At 34.5% G+C, this 25,743-nt stretch overlaps 1 long non-coding RNA gene across 1 annotated transcript in view; it reads right to left on the bottom strand.

Moving 5' to 3' along the window:
* Positions 1-5,593: 5,593 nt before the first annotated feature.
* Positions 5,594-25,743, bottom strand: part of LOC136099418 (uncharacterized) — a 62,893-nt gene continuing 42,743 nt past the window's right edge. Inside the window, exons 2-5 of the long non-coding RNA XR_010651083.2 lie at positions 14,003-14,195; positions 12,768-12,909; positions 11,228-11,360; positions 5,594-7,389 (exon numbers count right to left, since the gene is read on the bottom strand). This is a non-coding gene — a long non-coding RNA (uncharacterized lncRNA). The remainder of the gene's footprint in view (positions 7,390-11,227; positions 11,361-12,767; positions 12,910-14,002; positions 14,196-25,743) is intronic.

The following is a 25,743-nucleotide window of genomic DNA, read 5'->3' as shown; positions in this document are numbered from 1 at the left end:
CGCTCCCTCCCTCCCTCCCTTCCCTCCCTCCCTCCCTCCCTTCCCTCCCTCCCTCCCTCCTTCTTTCCTTCCTCTCTCCCTTCCTCCCTCTCTCCCTTCCTTCCTCCCTCTCTCCCTTCCTCCCTTCCTTCCCTTTTTCTTTCCCTCTTTCCCTCTTTTCCTCTTTCTTCCTTTTCTTTTGTCTTTTTGCCATCCAAGTACTCCAGTCATTAGGAGGAGATAGAGCCTGGATTTATATACATCAACTGAAGTGGGTCATGTCTCCTAGAGCACAGAACACAGCAGGATCCTCATGGGTCCCAATATCCCACAAGCTCAGGCTCTGCTTGGGAAGACTGAGTATTGTCAGCTGTCCTAGCCAAGGTGTAAATGACTATTCTAGGTACAAAATCCAGGCAGAAAGCACAGAGAAAAGGCTCAACTTCTCTCATCTTGCACTTTTACATCATGGCATTGACTTTATTTCTATTACAGCATGGGCACTAGGGACACATGTTCCAGGAGTGCAGGGGGACTGTGGGGAACAGAGGAGAAAAGCTAGTGAAAGAAAATATGGGGCAAGGCAAAACGCTTCCTAAATTTCACAAAAAGGTCCGTGCCTAAAAGTGCTTCACTAAAAATCCAAGAAATCATTGTTTATTGCATAAAGTGACCTTTAACAGTGCTTCAACAATTTCTCTTCTCATGGCAGTACCTCTTGGAGATAAGACTCTCAGTGTAGGGCACCTCTCAGAAATGTGATACTTTACAACTACAAAAGATGAACCTAAATTTTATAAAATCAAACAGAGGACATTCAGCTGGTTTGAACATTTACATACTTCAGTGTCCTGGTTTCAGCTGGATAGAGTTAATTTTCTTCCTAGTAACTGGTATAGTCCTGTGTTTTGAATTTAGGATGAGAATAAGCCAATAATACACTGAAGTTTTAGTTGTTGCCAAGCAATGTTTACATCAAATAAAGGACTTGTTATCTTCTCATACTACCCTGTCATCAAGGAGGCTGGTGGTGCACAAGAAGCTGGGAGGATACACAGCCGGAACAGCTGACCCAAACTGGCCAAAGGGATATTCCATATCATATGACATGGTGCCTAGTATATAAACTTGAGGGAAGTTGGTTGGGGGATGACCGCTGCTTGGGAACTGTCTGGGTATTGGTTGATGAGTGGTGACCAATTGTATTGTGTGTCACTTGTTTTATGTATTCTAGTAGTAGTAGTAGTAATAGTAGTATTAAACTGTCTTTATCTTAACACATGAGCTTTACCCTTTTTCCGATTCTCTTCCCCCATCCCACCACTGGGGTGGGGGGAGTGAGCAAATGGATGTGTATGGTGTTTAGCTACCTGCCCAGTTAAACCATAACATTCATGTTTTCTTTCTGCCACATTTGTGTGGGATGAAGTGCAGAAATGAAGGTAGCCAAGTGACTACATTAGACATGGATCATACAAAGCCTCCTTCATCTTCCTGTAGTGTTTTTTATCACACTTAAATGTGAGGACAAAGTTTATTTTCAGGAGGCACACAGAGGTATGAATATCCCAGCTTGTTTAGAGGTGAAAAGTAAAGTAGAAGTTTCCTTAGCTGAAGACATCAATAAATTCTGTATTACAAAGTTCTAAACTCTTTGCACTGGATGAATAATTTCCTATCATTTTCATTTATTTAATTAATACTAAGTAGTCAGCTTGACAACTTATGCTTGCTCCAGATAGTACAGATGGGTCTTACCTCATAAAATATTCTAAGTGATTAATTACATTAAAAAAAGAGTATATAACAGCTTAAAAGCAAGAAAACCAATAGATAGAAACACCATTATTTTTCATACATTGCTACGATAATGTTCAACACCTGTCAATATAATGACTTCAGGTGAACTTAAATATACACTTTCTGGTTTAAATTATAATGTATATATACTTGAACCAGGTCAGACTGGAAGCAGGTTAAAATAAGTTATACAAAGCTCTGCATTTGAGAGGTGAGTGCCTTATCACACTTTCCAATTTTATTAGGTTAGACTATCTTCTTAATATGTGGTACACATTTCCTGTAGGAGAAAGAATATCAAGAAAGAAGACAAAAAACACTGTTACAAATTTAGATACCTACTTGGATCCATCTCAGTTAATGTTTGAAAGGAAGAAAAAGCTATTGCTTTTGTGAATACTAGGACAGTACTAGGATTGGTTCTGCTTTCAAATAACAAACAGCATTTTACTAATGTGAAGCAAAGAAACTGTATGCTGCAATGCTTAAAATGAAAGCACCTATTAAGCCAAATTAAATTGCTTTCCTGAATGGGTTGATGGTGAAGCTACTTTTATACAGGACTGAAAGGTATATTAGAAATATCCCAGATGGAAAATACATTAAATTTGAATTTAAATATTTTCAGAACAGCAGATATTCTCATTGCTAGGGCTTAGAATTTGTTCTCAAAGACAGGTGTACAAATGGGCTTGTGGTGCTTCTACCAAAAAAAATCCAGAATCTAGGTGCTTTATTATTATGGTATTCTACAAAAAATACACAATTCATGAGAATCATTTTTCAAAGTATCAGTTTCGACGCAAGCATGATATGAGCAACATAATGGTTTTGTAACTGCTGCTGTATTTACTGATCTAATAAAAAGCTTTAAAGTTGGTGGTCCTTGAGATAGGGAATACTTGAATTCATACTCTTATTTTCATCATTTCTTACATAATTGTGCACAGCTAGTGACAAAGTTGACTATTACGAGTTATTACCTACAAAAATGGGCATAAGCAGCACTGGATGCAAGCTTATTTGGCTACTCTAGGCAGACAGAAGCATTTCACTCAGCATTAACAGTCATTGACAGTGATAACTTTGGATCAGAATCTGTTCTTCTTTCTTCAATGTTCCCTGTAACAACTTAAGTAGAGGAAGTAGTATTGAAGGTTGTATTCTATGTTTTCACCACTGTCAGATATGTTTTCCATTTGTCTAATTAAATTTAAATGGATCTTATTTTTATTATAACAAAACTATGTCTCTGGTTGGTGCTCTCTGGCTTTACTGTAGACTGATATATCTTTGTATTTCGGCTTTTCAGACTTTTCTAAGAAGTCTCTATGAGACTTTTGAAACACCACTCTTTTTATTTTCAATCTAATTTTCATATAATTAATAATCCAAAAAATAAACAGCTATTCATCCATTTGAAATTGAAATGGATATTTTGAAATTCTACGTCACTTAGCATTAGCATACTTCTAAATTATTATCCCCTGACCACTTAGTCTTGGTTTACCTGCAGTTTGTGAACTCCTGCAGGCAAAGACCATTTCTGTTCATTTGTTTTAAGGTCCTGTGTGGCCATAACAGATGAAATGTACAGTGCAATTTCCACAATAGATCTCCTTCATGCTAAATGGCAGTCCGAAAGGTCTAGTGAATGCTGGAGATTGAACAATAAAATTCATTGTTAATACATACCTCTTGCTGCCTGGAACTCAAATGTACAAGCATTTATAGAGTTTGGGAATAATGGAAAGTGTCTGTGATTGATTTATGCTACATATCACAAAGCATGAAATTTTTATTTGTGTGGTAGAAATGTGTTGCACTATAAATGTATTTTTCTATAGAAATTACCACTCTTTTTTATAACACCATGGAAAAACACTCTCTGCTCTTAGAAACTCTTTATATGACAGCTCTGAGATTGCTTTCCTGCTTGACATACACTATTGTAATATTTACTTTTTGCAGAACTGTTTTTAAGTGCTTATTTTATAAGAGATAAATTTTTTCCACATCTTAATTAAAGTAGTTGGGGTTTTTTGTCAGTTTGGTTTCATTTGTGGATTTGTTTGGGCTTTTTTCCTCTGGGATTGCCAAGGCCCATTGTGCATTGTGACTAATTTCCTCTTTGGAAATGTTGTAAAATTCTGTTTGCTTTTCAAAATCAGAAAGCTGATATAATAAAATTCCCCATTCTTTTAATTTAAGCGAAGTAATGTGAAGTTTTTTCCCTAAGTAGATTTCATTAAGTATGCTGTTTTCACAACAAAATACACTACTTAATAGGCTTATCTAGATTACCATGTATTTATATGGTATTGAAATGTGTCAAAGTTTAATAGGTGATAGTGCATTAAGGGATTTTTTTTATTTTATTTTTTTAATGTTCAAAACTTAGGTTTTGATTTAACGAAGATCTGATTTCCTTTGCTAAAAATTGAGTATGGAACACGATTCCCTAATCATGAATAAAAATGCCAACATAATTAGCATTTTTTATAAACTAAACATGAAGCCACTTATCAACAAATTAAACACGGTTTCAGTACCTGAAGATTTAACTAAATAAGATTTAACAAAATATTCTAGCTGATCACATTAAATTCCTTTTGAAAATACTGGTTATGGGGTTATTTTCCCAGTAATAACTTAAAAGGAAAAACTCATCAGAACAGGTAATTTATATTTGTGTGCATGTGTATCTTGTACTTAAATGCATATGTTGGTGTTATAAACCTAGGTAAGTGAAGTTGTGTATTCTAGATGTATACACACATAAGAACACCCACTTTATATAATGAAGAATCACATTTCTTACTTTTGCAGATATATGTTCTATTTCAGCTACAAAAAGTAAGAATCATGTTTCCTGTGGTCAAAGACCTTTAGTTGCATTTACAACAAATGTTTTCTTACCTTTCCCTGTATAGATGCAGAAGAACTTCATTGAAACAATGTGCATTAGCATATGTAAGAGTTGAATTTTTACTTATGCCTTTACAAATATTCTGAAGTGCAGTTTGGGCATAGCAGTCATATTGACCCTGATTTTTTCTATATGTCTGCTCTTTTTTTATTATTTCCAGACAGACAGCTGCCATCGGCTGCTGGAAAAATAATATTACCTGGGTCTTTGTTTGATGTGGTGCATTCACACTTACTTTCACCTCTGTAGGGCCAGTGGAGATATGATTGCAGCACATTCAGAAATACCTATAGTAACGCCAAGTGAAGTATGGGGATAACAGCAGCAGCAGCACATCCCCAGGACAATGACTGTAGATGTTATTCAGAGGGGACGTTACCCTGGATCAAAGGTACTGAAGAGAGACTGATGGTTATAGTTTGTATTATGCAGCTCCCACAGTAAGTTGTCCTTCTTCCCAAGTCAACTTATCCGCACTGTTTCTTGCCATGGTGCGATCCCCGAAGGCTCCTACTTTACATAGTTTTGGGTTAGTGCACATGGAGCTAGTGTGGAATAGGTATTCCCTCTCAAGAAAATATAAAAGTATATGTAACCTGTTTTTACTTGAATTTACTTTCTTGGACCTCAAAAGGTGCCACAGGTATCAAGTGGGCCAAAAGTCTTGTGCCTTATTCCTAGATGAAGTATTACCCCTAAGAACATATTTGGCTTGAAAAAGCAAGGAGAGTCCCATAATCTCAACCAGAACCAGAAAAAACAGCAAGTCATAAAGAATCCAGTGAGATACTAGTCTCAGCAGCAGTCAGTCAAAGAAGTTTCCAGTCTTTAATATTTGTTTCTAGCTACTGGTCGTGACAGCAGAAAACTATGTGGGTCTGGAACCCAAACCATAGATCACACAAAATTTGACTGAAGTCTCTGAAAGTTGTATTTGTCAGCTCTTTTTCACATTAACACACTAGTTACAGGAAGAGGTAAATAGCCTGATATAAACAAACTCTGAATTTTATTTTTGAAGCAGGCACTTTTTTCACTCTCTTACTGCAGTCCCTGCAAGTAATGCATTAAATAAGTCCTTGTTCATTTGTCAAATCACAGTCTATACAGCTACTTTCCATTTGACAGAAACAGCTTTAAATTATCTGATCATATTCTCCTTTTGAAAGCTGAGTCTGAGAAATATAAGGATTTACAAGCGCATTCTGTTGTTATTTCTTTGTCCCATCATTAAAAATGAGGCTGTAAATCAAACAGTGCATGGATTTCCCTTTTGGCACATTTATCCCCTACAGGTCGTTACTGTGTGTGGGTAGAAAAATGTTGTTGCACTTCAAAGCTATTATCAACCTTCTGTTAGTGGAATTACAAGCTTAGCTCTGAACAGACCCATATTTGATTAAACATTTATTGTTTATAGCCTTTTCTTTCACCGTAGAAATATAAATGAGATGACAGTGAGAAAAGTCTGTCCTTTTCAGTTAAGTAAGGGTTATTTTGGCATAACTTTTCAAGAAAAATACACAATGCTTTCTGCATCAACATTAACACAGTACTATTTTTATATAAGCCTTGGTTATTTTGCTCCAAACATTTCTAAAAATGAAAGAGATTTCACTAACAACCTTAAACCTGCAAATATGCTTTTCAAATTAAGAGACACAAGTATGTGGCAGTTACTGTGTGGAAACAGATCACTGAACTGTACCATTGCTTCAGAAAAATACAAAACAATGTGATACATTTCACAAAGTAAGCAATACCATTCATGGAGAAAGACAATGAAGTGGACAAATTTCTGCTTTCCTCTGCAATGATTGTCTTATTCCCTGAAGCATAACCCTTGATTGCCCTCATCTTTACATGGATAACTACAAATGTTATTATTGGCTGTAAAATTATCCAACGTTTCTGAAAAATTCATCTCTAGCATCAACCTTTCCCATTTTGATGCAGCCATGAATATCAGAGTCTGATGACATGCAGTGCAAAGCAAGACATACTTGCTCCTACATATTTTTCATGTCCATTTTCTCTGGTGATTCTCTGGTCTTTAGAAAAACACTAGAAGAAGAGGCTCTTATGAGTAGGATTCAGTTGATAACCAGTAGATTTCCAGCATTTATTCTTAACATATGCTCCCCCTCAACTCCAGCTGTTACTGTAGAAGGGTTTCTTTCTTGCTAGTGACTGAGTCATATCTACTTATGTCCAGTTTGGATGCTGCAGGGGATCTAAAATGGCTCTTAAAAATGTTTGCTTGGTAAACAGAATTCCACATTTGGTTGCACAAATACTGTAACCTCTGGAAAGTTAAAGAATACTTATTTTTATTTAGACATCTAATTTCTACTGACATTAAATGTCAGTCTAAAAAGAAAATACAGTTTTGTTGTTTTTTTTCCCAGTATACCAATCTATATTCAGGAAGTTCCACATTAACTGAGGACAGATAAATGGCACTAGATTATATGGTACCTATATACTTTATATGTTGTGTTATGAACTTCCCTCTCGTTATCACACCAGAAAAAAGAGAGCAGTTGTAAGACATGATGAGTAGTTCATCTGCACACACGTGAAGGAGCAGTGCCAGATAGGGACAGGCAGCTGGAACAGCCTGGCCTCTGTCATGTGCCTGGTTTCTGCAGTGTCTGACAATATGAATACTGATACCATTCCTGAAAGAGAAAGGACAAGGACAAAACAGGTTTCAGAGGTTTGTTTTGGTCACAAAAGCAATGGATGCATATCCTGCAGCAAAAAATAATAAATCACTGAAAGTGATGTTAATTAACTGCAGTTGTACATTCTTCACATTTCAATATAAGGTATTGCTCATATAATGTTATTTTAGTTGCAATATCTCTTGTGTTTTAAATGCTTCCTTTCTCATATGCAATTAGTCCCTTTTTGTGTGAAAAATATTTTCCTTCACCTTTTCTACAATGATTCCTCTTGCCTGATTTAACATGTCTAGAAGGTAGTTACTTCAGTGTAAGGAAATTCCCCCCAAGAAACACCTATCCTATTGCAGATACTTATTTTACACACACACAAAAAAAATCCACATCTCTATACCTATCCCTCCTTATTGACTATAAGGAAGCTAAAAAGATTAGCAGATTCAGGACACACTTTTTGATGTGTAAATTAAGTCTATATAACAGTGCAGAATGTGAATTTCTACTCAATGTGCAGTACATAAAGCTATACATTGACCCTGAAATACATATTTTTTTAGTATATCCATATTGATAGACAAAGGCTTTAGCTGATCATCATATACTAGAAATAAAAATAATAAAGGAGCTTGAGATCAAACGTGTCAAATATATAACCAATTTTTCTTTTTGCTGAACTGCAACTGTCTTCCATTGATGAAGTAAATATATTTGCCAAATAATTTCCTCTAAAACTTTTTGGTAGAAGTTGTTCCTCCTAAGTAGTTGATACTTAAAACTTAGGGTAAAAAGCTTTGACTAGAGTTAATTTTTTTTCTATATACTCCATAAGTAACGAAAAATCAAATTTCTGAAATTATAGTAAAAACTACTATTCAGAAGAAGGCTGTTCAATATTTGCTAGATTCGACCTGGTTTGAAACACAAAGCTTTGTTAATGTCTAAAAAAGGAGGGGAAATTCATCCTTCCTTACCATAATATTTGTTTCAGTTCACTGAAATAAACAAAAAATTACTTTCCAAGAATTCAGTAAGTCCTCAAGCACTATAAAAACTGATGACTTTTCATTGTTCAATGAATTTAATCAAAGGGTTTCTCACAGGAAAAGAAAAATGAAGCTCTGTGATATTTTAATGGAATATAGTCCATAGGTCAATGTGCAATGAAAAACAAATAATATCACACAGCTCACTAATGTGCCACTGCAGCAGGATGCAGTGCAGTACTCCACTGATGGAGCAAAAATAGTGCTTGAGGTTATTAAGTCAGCCTTTGCACAGACACACGGCCCATTGACTACATCACACTCAGTATTCAACTGAACTTGCTTAGAGGTAGTTTAGGCAATTTGAAACAGCACCAGTGTGAGCAGCAAAGAACAGCTTTAAAAAGTATTGTTGCTCAGCAAGTGAAGCTCTGGTCTTTAATGTTTTAGATGCTGGTTGGATATAGTTCATTAAACTCATGAAATAGTTGAACTGCATTAGTAGTTCATAATTATATAACTTAATTTAAGATATTCCAATGATCAGAGAGAAAATAATATGTACTTGAGTATGATCCAAATTCAATGGTGTGTGTGCAACACAACCCTCAGGAAGCCTCAGAAACCATCATGAGAATCCTCTAGCAGTCAGCTCTGTCTCTGCATTTCTATGTCACAAATTGCGGCAAACAGTTCAGTTTTCTTTTGGAGTCTAACCTCTTTGCACATCTATGGGATCAATCTTTGACAGATTGATGTAATCCGTTCATTATATTATGGATCCCATTTTTCCCGAGGTAGTTTCAAAGCCACACACTTAATATTCTTTATTTTGCATTGGAAACCATGACTTACTTGAAAGATGTGTAGATCTGTATGTAAGAAGACAGCTCCCTATTGGACTGTTATACCAGCTAGGAAGATTCATGTATATTTATTTAATATAATATTTATATTTATGTTTATTTCATATAAATATATTTATTTCACCATCATACAGAATAATTTGCATTCTAAAAAAAATATGTTTCTCATTCACTCGTTTGAGAACATAAGGTATGAGTAATGATGTTTAAGAATACAGAATTCTTCTTTGTGCAAATCTTATCATTGGCAAAGAATCTGATGCCTGAAACACTACAGAGACATATCTTTGCATGGAAATACCATTCTCAGCCAGCTCCTTCAATCTGGACTCAGTTCTGCAAGGTGAAAAACAGTCTAACCAACCAAGCACCAAAGACATGCTCAACTGTAAGCATACAAAAAATAAAATTGATTTAGGAGAAAGAGAGGAGACGAAGTCAAACCATCGTGACTTAAAAACCTTAGTGTATCTGAGAGAGCTGAGAGAAGTGTCAGGACTTACAGATGCTTGAAGGGGAGAAGAAAAAAAAAAGGCGGGGGAGGGAAATCCTGAGGAATTCCTTCCTGTTGTATTGTGGTTTTCTTCCACAGACCTGATCCATTACTCATTGAAAATCAATTGACAATGAACAAAAAATAATGTCCTCATTCTTTCCTAAGATTGTACTTAATTTTAAAGGAAAATTCAAAACCCTCAAAAAACAAGGTTAAGAAAATGGCTGCAATAGAACAGGCTTTCATTCTTCACAAAAATGCTGAGGTTGCTAAATCCTCATGTTGCACACTGTACTGGAGGTGCTGTCGGTAAAACTGCATTTAGCTTTTGTGTTAGTCCAGAGGCAGAAGCAGAAATTAAAACATGTCATCTAGGACAGCTAAATTTGCATGAACTAATCATTAAAGCAAAGAACACATTCATAGGGATTTATTATTACGTGCTTCTCAGAAGGATACCAGTGCACAGTCTTTTTTTTTTATTAAATTGCCAAAATCATTATCACAATATTTTGCAGCAGTTACATTTCAAAATTAAGACTTTAATATTTAGTTGGTTAATTTGTTGTGCTAGGAAAAAGCCTCAGGAATTTTTGTATTAGAAAACTGTTTTGGCTTCAGAAATTGGATTACATCAGAAGCTTTTGAATACGTTTGTACGACCTGATTTGCTAGCATTTATGGAAACCACAAATGTGTAATCAAAAAGGTAATAAAGCCACTTTGTCAGAACAGTAATGTCTAAATAAGTATTGAGAATGCCTTTCCAGTAAGTACTTCTTGAACTTTTTAGTTAGACTATTACTGCTTTCTCTGATAACTTAGTCAACAGGAAACAATATCTGACAATATCTTTGAAAGAGGCAAACATCCCTATTCGTTTCTGAAAGAATTCCAAAACTTATTTAGTGTTAACTAAACATTAAACTATCCTCAATCAATTTTATTTTTTCTCTAATGTTTCTGAATACAGAAACAAAATACATATTGTATACAATCTGAGATACAGATTTCAGTACTGAGCCTACAAAGCATTTTATTTGAATGCTTATAGTTTTAATTCCCAGAAAGCTGCTCTCCCTAAACTGATTTCAGGAAAAATAAAAACAAAACCACCACAAAAAACAAAAACAAACAAACAAACAAACAAAAAACAACAACAAAAACAACAACGACAACAACAAAAAATACAAAAACAAAAAACAAAAAAAAACACCTTACTGTTGGTTTAAGCACAAGAGAGCAGAGAAATTGATTTTGAAAACTGTTCCAGGATTCTCAAAGTCATCCACAAAAGGAACCTTTCATTTTTTATTCTTTCATTTTTTAGCAATAAATATTTGAAGAAGACATGTTTTATCATTGAAGAAATGAAACTTGACATGGAGTTACTGGAAGTCAATTTTTGGGGGGATTTATTACATTAAGATGTAGGTAAGTGGAATAAAAATAGTTCATATTACTTACCTGGTGTCTAAGGTACTTACCATCTGGTCTGTTTTCCAACCAATCTCATCTCCCCCAGTAGATCATGGTATGGCCAACCCTTCTGACAGCTGAGTGATGGCAGGAAGGCTGTCATCTCCAACTTCACCTTAATAAGCACTGAAAACTTCAGTGCTGCATTGGAAGTTATTTGAAACAACAATCAGATAGGTATGAATCTTTCTCTTAGAGAAGGAAAAAGTCCCTAGACCTTACTTCTTAGTTTCTCTGTAAGCTTTTTAACTTTGATTCCCTCCTGGCTTCCCCTCCACCTCAGAGAGAATTCTGAGATGATGTTTTTAACCCTGAGAGTATAATTTGACTCAAGAGTTATAAAATATCATAATTTAGTACAGTTTGGGAAGCTTGTGCACCTGAATTAACTCTGCCAAGGCCTTGTAAGTTTATATCTTCTCTGATACATACTTTAAAGACCTAGACTTTTAATGATGGATAAAAACAAGTGGGTTATTCATGGCAGTTCCCCCAGATATTTCCTTTGTGATTTTGCCTAAATTGCAATGTATGTACATACACACAAGGGTAAAATATCATTACTGTTTCTCATGCCCTGCATTTATAGGAAACAGCCCTCTTCACTAATCATTAAAACAGAGATCAGGTGTGTGGCTGGTCAATAAGAGCCCATCAGGACTTTCAGGCAGTATCTCGAGCACCACAGTGTGAACTTTTGCTATGAGAGATACAGTGAACAACATCTTTTAGCAAAAGCTTTTCGTTACTATATTAATTAGATTTTAATTTATTAAATAAAAACAATCAACATTAGTGTTTAACAGTGGCCTTTATTAATGGAATAAAGAATTGTAGAGGTGAATGAAGCATTTTTGTATTTTAAGAATATATTTTATTATGAAAATTACATTTATTATAAACTATTAAAATTAAACTTTTAAATTGTATTATGAGCATGTAAAATTTAGGGGTTTTTATTATTATATAATTATTATATTATTATTATATAATATTTTTGTTCTATAGGAATTGTGTTTTCTTTTGCTACCACTGATTACAGTCTTTAAAGGAGTTCAGTGTGATTTATCAGTGACAAGGTGAAGGTGTAAGCAGGCATGTAATTGTATTAATGTGGGAAGACGATCAAATGAAAGATATTCTGGACTTGATTTGCTTTAACATATGATGAAATATGGAATACTGTTTTCATCATTTTCCAGGGACATTCTTAAAGAAGCTGTCGATGTTTTTACTGCTATTGATCAAATTAGGCTAACATATTTTGACAGCACTTGGAAAACAATAACATTTATTTTACATATAACTTGAAGCTTACCTGTGAAATATTAGGCAATTTGAATTACCTTCTGTTCTTTTTTTATGTCTTCTCAAATTAATTGGGTAGAAATGAAAGAAAAAAAAATAGATGAATGACAGTCCTAACATGCACATGCGTGCACAACATGGTTTATGTAGTCATGACAATGTATGTAAAATTTGATTTGTGAAAAGACAACAGATGAGAAGATATATGATGGGCAGGTTTGGTGTTTACTTGTTTTTTACCTGTGCTATGATCCTTCAAAAAGTTGTGGGTGGATTGTAGGAAATAAGATCATTGTTTGTCTTCTACTGGCTTTTAAATTCTTGGGCAAGAAAGGAATTTGGCTGGCAGTTCAGACTGGTGTTACCTGGAAACAGGATTTTCCTGGAAAATCAAAGGATAGGGCAGGAAGAAAATAGTCAGGAAGACAAAGCAGTAAAGGTATAACAGACTAAAAGACGTTTGAAAGTCCAGGTCTAAAAGATGACCAAAAGAACAAGGTTTTCCCTAGGGACACAGAAGAGATGGTGTGAAGTTTATTGCAGCCCGGAATGACTGGAATGAGAACAAGTCTGACAGACAAGACACAGCAGGCAGGGACAAATGGAAGAATGTTGTTTCATTATGCCTGTTTTATTCATCTCAGTTTCCTCTGTTCTAAATTATCTATTGTCTAGCTAATTTTTGGACAAAACCTACTTGAGACTTTGATATGCACTTTTCAGAAAAAGAAACAGCTGAAAACTCCAGCAGTCCTGTGGCCTCAGGAATACAGGTGCAATAGATAAGACTTTCATGCTAGAAGCACCTAAATGTGCAGAACTGTGTGCATCTCTGTACACGAACACATCCATAATTATGGAAGGTTTATCAATAAATTGGTGTGGACAAAGGTATTTGTCTCTGAATATAAAATGTTGGTGTTTTGTTTTGTTTGTTTTCCATTTTTTCCACGTTCTTTCCACATTTGGACTGTATTGTTGTTTTTATATCATTTAATCTTCTGAAAAAATATTTTTGAAAAATTAAGAGGGTAGTCACAGAGTAACTCAAAACAGGTATTTAGAGATCTGAGTAAAAATAATGAGATCCAAGTTCATGTTCTACCTCATGCAGACTTGACTGAGAAATTCTGTTGTGTATTAATCCACAAATCTTTGAACCTTATTTTATTATTATTATTTTTCCCCTAAAACTAGACACAGACTCAACTTATGTGGGCAGTCAGTGATCCAGCTTTGACTTCCTCTTCTTCTTTTTTAAGAGGAGTACTTGTCATGAATTCGATAAATAGCTTGACTATCCTGTTATTCAACTAATTCTTTGACCAAAAAAATGAGAAACTACATAACTTCCATTTGCTTTTTGGATTTTTATTTTTATTACAGTGGTAACTTTTGTGGTTTTAAAAAGGAAGTTCTAAAGTTTTCTAAGACAAAGAAGCACCTCCAGCAACCATGCTATTGCCTTGCATTACCTGTGTGCTCTGTTGCTTGTGTTTGCCTGCTTTTAAAGCTGTTGGCAGATTTGCCAGAGAAGTCTCAAAACAATTATCTTCTTCAGATTACTTGAGAAGTGGTGCCTGGATAGAGATGTGGAACTTCACCTTCTAGTGAGAGAAGTACTGTAGTGTTAGGAAATGTCTGTTGGTTCCACTGATCACGAAATTGCTGGATGACAAAGAAAACAGTTAATTGGGGACCTCTGTCCATGCTGCTGATTAAAAACAGTTCCAGACATGTCACTAGGAAGCTGGTTGCAAAAGAAGTAAAAAATAAAGCAGTAATGCAATCTACCATTTGGTAAAAATAAAATAAACAGATCAAAGATTTTAATGGCAGTCACTAGGTGGAAAGATAATAAATAAACCAGAAGTATTTTCAGATGACATATTTTCTTCTTGATTGACATGTTTTTCCCATTTCCCTTTGGGCATGCAAATAGCAGAGACATTCTAAAGACTTTTTTCCCTTTTACAAGCTCAGTTATTCTGAATACACCACAAATGTTCAGATATTGCTTAGGAAGAATGCAGATGAGGTAAATCCCCCTTTTTGAAGAATATTTTGCAGCAGGGAGAACTGGAATCATCACAGGAATTCCACAGCACAAAAACAGACAAGCCCAAACCTTATTTGATAGTGAAAGACAGAGAAAGAGAGAAGCTGCAATCTCTGAGAGAAGGGGGAAAAAAAAGAAAAAAAAAAAAAAGACAAAACCAACTAAACCTCAAACAAGCACCACCAGCAACAAAAACTTTAAAGCATAATTCTTCAGACTTTTCTACATACTATACCAATATCTTTTGATGAGATCTTTGGGCTGCTCAGGGAATCTTGTAAGGGTTTTAAATCTCTTTAGACATAAAGAGGTTATCATAAATTTCATTGAAAGACTGTGGAGGCTTGAAAATACTTATAGTGAATTCATAAAAGCTCAGCTATTCTGGTATTTCTCAGACCTACTCTAAACTCAAAACTAGGAAACCTTACTGAAATATGAAATCTTAATTTTTACTTTTTTTTTTTCCTTCTTTGTTTGCAATTTGGATTTCCTTTTCTTCTTTCAGAAGTAAGGATAAAGTACTTCCATATAAATAGATACGTTCCATATAAATAAACTATGCAAACTGTCCTTAGAAGAAAGACTGTTTCACTGAGGGGCAAGTTTATAGATTTTGAAACTTGGCCAGAAAGTATGCAGATAAAATTATGCAACCTGATTTTCTAATAACTTTAAATAAACTAGAACAAACCCTACAACTGGAGACAAAATCAAAGCCATTTATTTTGTTCTGAAAGTGTTTTCCCAAGCTATGAACTGAACAACCAAATAATTTTAAGGCATAGCAATCAGGTCTTGCAAAAAGATCACTTGCTGAGGGAATACGAATGATGGATTTGTACCTGGAAGGTTTTTTTTTTGTTGGTTTGGGGTTGTGGTTTTGTTTCTGTTTTTTTTTTTTTGTAGTATAGACCACTGAGAGGTCCATTGATTAGTGCAGGCTTCCATGTAGCCCAGTTCAGTGGTTTCAGGCTTTTTCATTTTGGGATTTCTCAGTATTTTGATGATGCTTATCCAATAATGCAAACATGATTTTACTGACATTAGACTTATTTCTCTGAGTTTGTTTCCTTTCATGATGGCCTGATGGGACTCCAGGACAACACCTACAGAAGGCTGAAGAAGTAATTTGGAAAAACACATGTTCCATTCCTCAGGAATGTCTGTCTTTATGCAGCAGTTACCTGTTTCTGTGTCATTTGCTCTGACTCATTGCTACATTATTGAACACCTTGTGATGTGGGAAGGCTGGGGTTTGAAACATGCAGACATACTTCTCTTTAAAATTCCAGTTTGAATAACCAAATTACACAGTAAGAGATAATCCTTTACATATGGAATCTGAGTTTGCAGTAGCAAAGTAGCTATGTAAGATATGAGGGAGGACCCAGCAGACAAATAATGGCATAGTTAAGGGTGGCATCCTTAACAGGGGAGAAAAGGTAGAGTAATTTGTCTCTGTCTTTTTTCCCTCTGTTACCACTCTTGTATGGGCTGTAGATGTCTTTTATACTTCTTGTTAACTCCTTTGAGTTTTCACCACATGTAAGATTTGCATATGTTGAATATATTTTATTTTTAGCATTTCTCATGCCCTAAAGACAGTTCTTTCATATACACCAGGTTTCATTCCTTCAGTGACCAATAATGTGTTTATAACCTTGGTGCCATCTTGTCCCTGTATTTTCAAGGCTTGGGTTGTCACAGCATAATATGAAGTACATAAATAATTGAAGGGGTTGGGAGGTGCAGGGTGTGGAGAGGTATCCAGACCAGGGCTTTCCAACTGTGTTTTGTCTTCCTCTTTAGCTGCCTTTGAACTCCATTGATTCTTGCCTCCTTGGCTACACCATGGCCTTTCTTTACTGGGATGGATAAGAGTTCTACTTAAGAATCTCCATAGCGTGATAACTAAAGCAATCTTCTGGATGTGCAAGTCATGGATTCAAATATCTTCAAACTGTGAAGAGCCTAGGGAACACTCTGCCCTCTTATATGGGTATGTTAGCGGCAGGCACACAAAAGTTTGGTGCTGCTTCTTCTTGCAGAACTTTTGAGAAAAAATAGCGGTGGCTGTACTTTATTCTATTCCAGTGCTCTTGGTCACTAGTTCAAATCCTGATAAGTCTTGGAGAGAAAAATACCTGCATCAGTTAATATGAATTCTCTGGTTCTGTAGAAGTGGAGCCTATGAGCATGCTTTCTTTAACTGCTGATCAAGTAAATACCTAGACAGCTTTTGATATAATGTGAAAACTATAGCAGTCTGATTTTTTGTATTGATTACATGCATCTAACCTTAATCTATTCTAATCTGTTCATTGCATAGATTAGGTTCTTAGGGACATGGTTTAGTGCTAGTGCTGGGTTAACACTTGGACTCAATGATCTTGAGAGTCTCTTCCAACCAAAATGATTCTATAATTTTAACTCAGCAATATGTATACATTTTCAGGTTTGCTATGAATACCAATGCATATGACCACAAGACAGTATTTTCTATGCAGGAAGTCAGTAAATATAGCTGTGCTAGGGAATATTCAATAAATTGTGAGACAAAAATTGTGTGTACTACTTTACCCATCTTCTGAGAAGGGTCTGCTTACTTAGGTTTGAATATTACTTGATTGCAGACTATTGAGTGTTACCTTTGTGAGACTCAATATGGTCAGTGCTGCAGCTCACCTGCTACTATCACAAACATGACAACTGAATACTTCCTGATAATAATGGTTCATATCAGGGTTCAAAAACTGTAACAACAATTACGTTTAGGTAATACACATCACTGTAGATGCATAAAGCTGACAACAAGTTAGATTTCCATATCAACAAAGTCTGTTATGAATATAATCACCTTCACTATAAAGGAAACAATTTCTTCATTGATACACTGAAAAATCTTCCCCTCAATTGTCAAACTCAGGAAACAACTGTAATTTTTTAAATTGCTTATAAGATTTGATATGAAAATAACACTGTATCATAGACAGAATATTGAATGTTATTTTTTTAAAATGATAGCTATAAATTGAAATAGTGCACCAAACCTACAATAATTGATAAAATTTAAAATAGAGAATTTATTAATGAGGATGAACATCAGATCATCTATTGACAGAGTGTATTAGGCTTGTTACTAGCAGAAGACAACAATTCACCTGCATATTACAAAATTATTCAGGTTCTGAAACTAAAATTTGATCTTTTAAACATTAGTTAATATTATCAGCCACAAGTCTTCTGAGACTTTGAATGGTCTGTTTTAAATTAAATGTTTTTGCCAGCTTTTGTTACCATACAATTAATTTCAAAACCAATTAAGATAAAGATCACCCATAATAATATCATACTTATTATTAAACCTATAATTTTGCCAATCTCATTTACCATTTTTGACCTAGGTTTAATGACTCCTGATTAGAGGTGAGCATAGACTCTAGGGTTTGTGTCTGTCAACTGTTGACACATTTGAAAAAGCATGTCCTCTTGAATTGGATATTGGCTTTGCTAACTGCAGAGGTAAGTGGGTAATTTACAATGAATAATTAATTCATTTGACACATGTAACCCATTTTTAGGCTAACATGATATCCGCAAGTAGATCACAATTTCATAAAAATACTAATTGAATGTGTGCAAGATAGTTCCTTAAGCATTTTGCATACATGAGGGAATTGATAGAAGTAAATATAAGGATGTTTACTGTTGCTTCAATAAATTTTTCTGTTTCTTGATTAGAAGATTGCAGAAGAATATTTGGTGTCAATATATGAAGTCTCAGTGTTGCAAAACTTTTTGTGAATACTGAATATTCATAATGTTTGTATTCCTGGTCCCAGTGGAAACAGTGTAATTCATAATTATTTTCGGAAGACCTGTTTTATGTAAGCTCTTTGTTGCAAGACTTAATATGCTTGTAACCAGTGAGTAGAAGTGAAGCTGCATATATGGATAAAAGGAACCATTCAAAATTAGAATCAATACCCCGTAGAAATATTTCTTATTCTTTTTCCAAGCCTAAATAAGTCTCTGCTTCATATTTATTCCAGCTCCATTGTCTTCATATATTTCTGAGAATTCTCTTGTAACCAATCTAACATCACTTTCCATTATGATTAGACTGTTGCATTTGTGTATGATACAATATGACATTAAACAACACAAAGTGAATAACCCAGATGATCACTTGTTGTCAACATAGTTCATGTAAATACAGCTGAAAAGCTCTGAATGTCAGAAAATAAAACCTTTTATTCTCAAAGGTCTGAAAGTGAGAATGCAGATAATTTATAATATAATATGTCTTTCCATAACCTGCTTTGCTTTCTGGTTGCTGAGGAGTAGATGCTTTCTTTGCTCTCATTTTGTTTCTCCTTTTACTACAGTCACTGCCTAGTCAGAGTTATTTAGTTATGCCTAAAGATATAATGTAACTGAGCACATAGATTTAAGAAAATAATTTCTATAAAACAGCTATTTGTCCTTAAGAATAATCAGAAGTAAATCTGCATGTATTTTTCTCATATGTACCAATAATATAAATAAGTCAAATAACTTAATTTACAATTTACAAATGTGTGTAGTTTTTCAAGAGTGAATCTAGAAAAAAATTATATAGACTTTATTATTCTTACTGCAAACATTTGATGTGATAAATAGATATATTTTTCAAAATGTTTGATGTTGACCAAACTATTGACATTCAACAAAGATTTATATTTGGATAAATTAAAAAAAAAAAAAGTGGTAAAATATGAATAAATATTAAACTTAGAGGATGTTGAAAAAGAAGATAAGAGGTATAAAAAGCAACTGAAACATCACAAGAAATATTTACCTGTTTATTTCAAAACATTTTCTCCACCTAGAACACATTTTGTTCTCCCTTTAAAATTGCCCTCATTGAATCACAGCTACTACAACAGATGAAAATGTTAGAAGCTTTCTAACTGGATCTATCTTGACCATGATCCATCTCTTCATTAAACTTAAAAATCTACAGCTGGGGAGAATTAAGCCTTAAGAAGAACTATAGAGGACTCATCATTCAAGTAAATTAATGTTCTGCATGAGTGTTGGAAGGAATAAGACTGAAAAGAGTGAGCCATCTGTTTTGGAACTGACACAGGATTTAGAAGTTCATATCAAAGGTATAGATCATAAGTCAGCCCTGGCACTTACATGTTTCTGTAAATATTACAGGACCTTTCTGAAATAAAACTGAGGCAAAGGCTGTGCAATCCAAGCTGCCCAGAGATTAAATTAGACTACTTAGGGGACATGGTAAAACATCCTGATATATTTTTAGGAAAAGTGTATTAATCTATTACTCAAGTAGAATGTAATATAAATTAATCATCATAGCAAGTCCATCTCCTCTGTCACATTAGCTGGTTATATGGATAGAGAGAGAGTAATGGATAACACTCCTTTAGTCTAGAAAATGAGGAAGGAAAGTTTAAATCTCAGGATTTTTGAAAGGGGGCCAGGGTTATGAGTCAGTGTTCATGCTGGTAAGATTTTATGGTCCTAGCCTGAAAGAACTTCAGCTAAATTTTTGAAATATTAAAAAAAAAAAAAAATTAAAAAAAAAAAATTGTCATTTACTTGCTAGACATGCCCAATCATCATTGCTTCTAGATGTTCCAGAGAGAAAGAAAACACTGATATACTTTGATGAGAGTAAGGAACAGGAAGATTTTAAACCCTGTTGTGTCTATGTTTCATATTTCAGTATGAAGAATTTGTACACAACAGTTCACTTATAGAAAGAAGGAGTACAGCGAAAGATTGTACCCAAAGTGAAAGCTCAGCCCAGGAGTTTGTCCTAGGAATCTTGAAGACATGACTCAGTTAACATCAGTGGAAGTTGCCAGTTATTTCAAAGACTTCAGGGTTTCACCTCAAACGACTAAATTTTAATGTTCGTTATATCTACCAAGAAGTTCATGGATCTTTCTGAGAGTTTTCAGAAACTTATTTGATTTCAGTACAAATACATGCCCATTGGTCATCTCACCAAAACTGAGCTAGCAAAGGATAGTATACAAGCAAGAAATCTCTTTCCTTTAAATGGGCTCAAACACTGTGCAACTCTGTCTTTTCAATAAATGTCTGTACCATGGGCCAGACCACTTGAAATTGAACTTAAAAGGTGTAAGAGAACTGTAGAAACACCTCTGAGGCTTTGTCCTCAGGAACTAACTTGTTCAGCCAAGATACGGGAAGGTTGTCTCCAGTTCAGACCAGTGCCACAAATTTAAGTTTATATACAACATATTACGCTCTATATTGAAAAATATGCTGCCTGAGAGTAAAAAACCAAAAATCTACTGTGACAGAAAATCCTTTGTGCCTGATTGCCTTCAACTTCAGAATAGAATGTCTTCTATACCTCTTCACTTTCCCATCATACCTACTTCACTCTGTGTAATGCATTTTCCACAGTACTAAATCATTATATTAGTCCCCTAGATTGTCCTTCTGGCTTACCTACTGTTGCTAAGAAGTTTATGTTCTACATCCTAACTTCTGTGTAAAGCTGACCTACCTTTGCAACTAATATGGTCCATTTTCTGCAAGATATTTTATCAGGTATCAGAACAAAATTTTGCAAAAAAAGTGAAAGTTCAGGCTGACCTACAGCATTGTTTATTTCATCTGGGTATCCCATTGCATATTGCCTGAAGAACCTGTTCATGTAAATTAGAATGTCACCAGTCATTTCTACTTCTTACCTTAGCCAATTCACTTTCCACAGGTAAGGTACAGATTGATGTGGGTGTCATCAGAGTATGTTAGGGCATCACTTTGCACTTATCACTGAAAATATATTACATTTTCATTTTCATAAATGCAAACATTGAGCAAATGGTGGAAAGCAGAATCAAGTGAAAGGAGATACACTTAAGTGTTTGGAGAAAGCGATGGAATTTCATTTATAAGTTCTTATTAACCAAGTAATAAGAAGCCTGTATTCTTTACATTTTCTTTTATTCCACATTTTAAACATTATATGCACACACACACAAAAAAAAAGGAAGAAATTTATATATTTAACTAGACACTCATACAAAATCAGTAGCAATATTGTTTAAAACCTCTGTGTTTTAAAGACTGACCATTTCTTTTTTCTTTTAATAGAAATATGCTTCAATTTAGACTCATTAATTTTTCTGTATAAAAGTAGACTTGCTCCTGATCGTTACATGCTGATCTCCTCTATTTCTAATGTAGTCAGTGAGTCTACATGTATAATAACAAAAACATATGCATAAGATTTGCAAAATTACATCCTTTAATATTAAAGTAGTAAAATGAAATAACAAATTCTATCTGTTAGTCTTCTGAAAACGCTACTGAGTCTGCAGTGTGTAAAAGGGTTCCATCTTTTCCATTGAAATATTTGTCCTTTTTTCCTTGTGTGAAAGACTGAAGCAAATTTTAAAGGATATACAGCAGGGAAGACTGCATGATTTTATTTCTAACAGTGAGATAGAGCAAAAGGAGTTAGCCTGCTAACACTGTCAACTGTCCCCAAATATTGTTGTAGATTGATGTTAAGAAATTTAAGAACCTCATAAGAAATTCAGGTACTGTTTCTTGATATAAAGGTTGTTTGAAAAATAACCAGTTGTCTGAATTACTAAACTAGAGAGGAGCATCATAACCTAGTCAAATGCAAGTCAATCAAATAGTCAATCAAATAAAAAGCAGAGCAGGAATTTTATGACAAAATGAGTAGACAAAATCTTGAACCACTGTCAGTATTTATGTAGTTAAACTGGTGTTAGATTGCTTCATTTTATCCAACGTTTGAATGCAAATGTGCCTCCAGCAGACAGGGGATGCAATCCCAGTCACAAACCACAAAGTCAACTATGTGTTTCTGTGCTTGTTCATTCTATACACCTATAGGATGAAGATTCAGCATGAAGCAGCAATGCATGTAATCAGATAGCTTTAACCTGGTAAACAGATGTAATCTACACACAAATTTGAGTTATGACATTAGATGTAAGATTTACAATCATTCTAGATTAAAAAAAAAAAAAAAAAGAAGAAGAATTAAAAAACAAAGGTCCCTTCCTGTGTATTTACCTATATGTTATGTGCGGAATATGTTTTTCAAGGTGTATATAATTATATGAGAGAACAGAAAAAAAAAAAAAAAAGGCAGCGTTACCAAGATTGTCTTAGCTTTATTACTACTTCGGATCCCTTTTTTTCCCCCAGCTCACAAATTCAATACTCCTGAAAGTTTTTTTTCAGTTCTTCTGGGTATTCATATAAAAAATTATGACCATGATATGTCACGCTGGTGTAAAAGTTGTACATACATTATAAATGCTCAAAGAAGGATATTTCCATCTTTAAGATAGGAGTATAAATGAAGGACTATAAGCTTATGTTTTCTCTAATATTTGAATACCAAGGTTACAAATATAATCACTGCTATGGTCAAGTCTAAATCTGTCAGACTGATGGCATTATGTACATACAGACTGGAAGATACCTGTTTTCATCTTTGTTATTCATTTATCTATAAGTATGGAAAACAAGGATGAACAACAAAGCTGTTCTGTTTTCAAGGAAGAGTGATATAAATGGGGTTTTCTGAGGGTGCTTGAAAACCTTTGGAGATTTTGAGAAGATTTTCCTCCAGCTATTTTAAGCTTTCCTGGAGTTCATTTTAGCCAACTGGGTTTCACATCAAAGACATTTGGAAAAGTGAGAACTGTTTACCAAAAGGAAAATATTACTATGTTGATTCTCATTTTAAAAGTAGCTTGTGCAAAATCTCTGGAAACAAATGCAGTGCTGTTGTTTCCATCATGACTTTCTGGGTTCAGGCTCTTGCAGATGAAACTTTGAGAAAAACTGATAAAGACTCCTTGGTGACAACTGTAATCAGAGGTTTATCTGAGTGGTTTCAGTTATTTTCATTAGAAATTTTAGAAGAGCTCTTGCACCCTTGGGTGGCCAAGGCTCTCTTCCCTCTACACTTTCTCATTTGTTGGGTGATGCATTCACCCCTGTCTGTTTCAGCAGGCTTTAATCACTGCCATTCCCAAACCACCCTTTCAAGACTGTGCAGTGCTTGTATTAAGAAACATGGAGAACAGGATTTTATCCCTATCCCATGCCTTGCCTTCTGCTGTTTTGGATGAAGCAACCACAAGATGCACATTTTCTATTCTGGAAGGGCTTAATTTGCAAAGTAGAATTAAAAGTATACAGTTGAAACTGAACTTCAATGAGTTTAAGTATTGTTGATATTTTCTCCAGAACTGCTGGAATTGTTTTGTTTAGAAATGGAAGGTAAAGTAGTCCTGACATTGTGAACTTCAATATTATAAACGTAGAGCAATTATGAAGTTACCAATAGCAGGCAACTAATCCTACCCAAGACCTTCCACAAAACAAAGAAAACAATCCTGAACTCTGTTTTTTTGAGAACAGAATTCATTATATAATTTACAGAGATGTTAAAGAATTACATGGATTAACTTTAACAATCATAACAATATTAAATGTAAGAATTAATGAATGCAATGTTCGAATTGCTAAATGTGTTTTTTATACATGACAATTGCCAAAATCATACGTTAGTTTGTGTGAGATCACTCTGGAAGCTCCCTAGGAAAAGAAAGAAGAAGAATAGTAGGCAGGGTTCATGCAACCTGAACAAAAAACATTGCACAAAAGAAAAAAAAACAAGGTGGAATAGAGTCAGGTTTGGATTCTGACAATATTCCTGGGAATAGTGAAACTTATTTTTTTAATATAAAAAATCAAACTACAAATTTTCAGAATTAATTTTTGAATTTGATTTACTGGTTTATATCAACAGTCATTTGTTTCTGTTTTCTTAACATTTAGTACTCACCAGGTTGCTGTTACTGCACCTAGTTGTATTATATACACATCCTCTTTGCACAATAGCACAGGGTCGTTCTTGTGAGTTTATTATTCAATTTTCATCTTGTATATGTTTGAAAATTCTCTGTATTCCCATCAACAGCTCATGTGAATGGAACTAACGAAGAAATTTGCACTCTTTTTATTCTTCAGAAAAATGTGTGGTAATGACACCATGTTTACGTAGCGGTTTCAATTCCTATATATTTTACAAGCTGATAATATCAAGACATTAAAGTCTTCAATTTGAATTCACTTACACCAACATTTTTTCCTTAACTTATTATGACATGGTGCATTTTCAGGTGAATTACAAAGTACCATTATAAAAAAGAACATTATGTGATTGTTCATATGAGGAACGGCAAAAACACACACACACACAAAACAAACAAAAACAAACAAGCAAACAAAAACAACAACCTCAGATATTCATATTAAAGTGCGGGAAGAGAGCTGCTATACATGTAATGAAGCTTCCTGAACTGGAATTTGACCAAGCTAAAAGGATTAACAGTCTCCGTTGACCAGAGGGGTGCCAAGGGAACTTTAACAAGGAGACACATCTGGCAATGAGGCAGTATGGAGGCCCAATAATACCATCCTTCATCAGCTCTTAAAATTCCACAGACCTGAAGAGTGTGGCTAGAAGAGTTTCTAGGAGTGATATTTCACTGTGCAGCAATAGAATGACTGGAGTTATGAGACCAGAGATAAATCACATTTATGTTCTTATTGAAACAGCCATGCCTGGAAGGGAGGTGCAGTCTCTTCCCCAGACACAAAGAAAGCAAGCTGATGCAAGAAGCAAAAACTCCTGTGCTCTTGGGACACTTAAACCTGCCTTTGAATGATGATTCTTCTCATGAGGGGAGCATGCTTTAATTATGGAAAAAGGATTTTCAGGGCAGGTCAAACGAATTAAATTTCCTATTAGTACTTACGTTTTTCTGCATGGACTTGTTTCTCCAATCAAGAAAATCTCAGTGTTTGATTTGTATATAGAAAAGTCGACCATAAATATAGCAAAACTCTAATTTTCATAACTTTTCTCAATTCCAAGAAAATCAAACAATTTTCCACTCTTAGTTTCTACCTCAAGAAAAGAAAAGAGAGGGGAAAAAACACACTAAGAATTTTAGGAGTGGGATTTAATCATCAATGGACAAGGAGTTTAAGCCTCATAGGAATTTTAGAGTTAAATTCAATACAAACATCACTTTTTTTTTT

Source organism: Patagioenas fasciata, chromosome 3 (genome assembly GCF_037038585.1).
Source record: "Patagioenas fasciata isolate bPatFas1 chromosome 3, bPatFas1.hap1, whole genome shotgun sequence".
Classification (NCBI taxonomy): domain Eukaryota; kingdom Metazoa; phylum Chordata; class Aves; order Columbiformes; family Columbidae; genus Patagioenas; species Patagioenas fasciata.
This window is presented reverse-complemented; position numbering and strand designations above follow the sequence as displayed.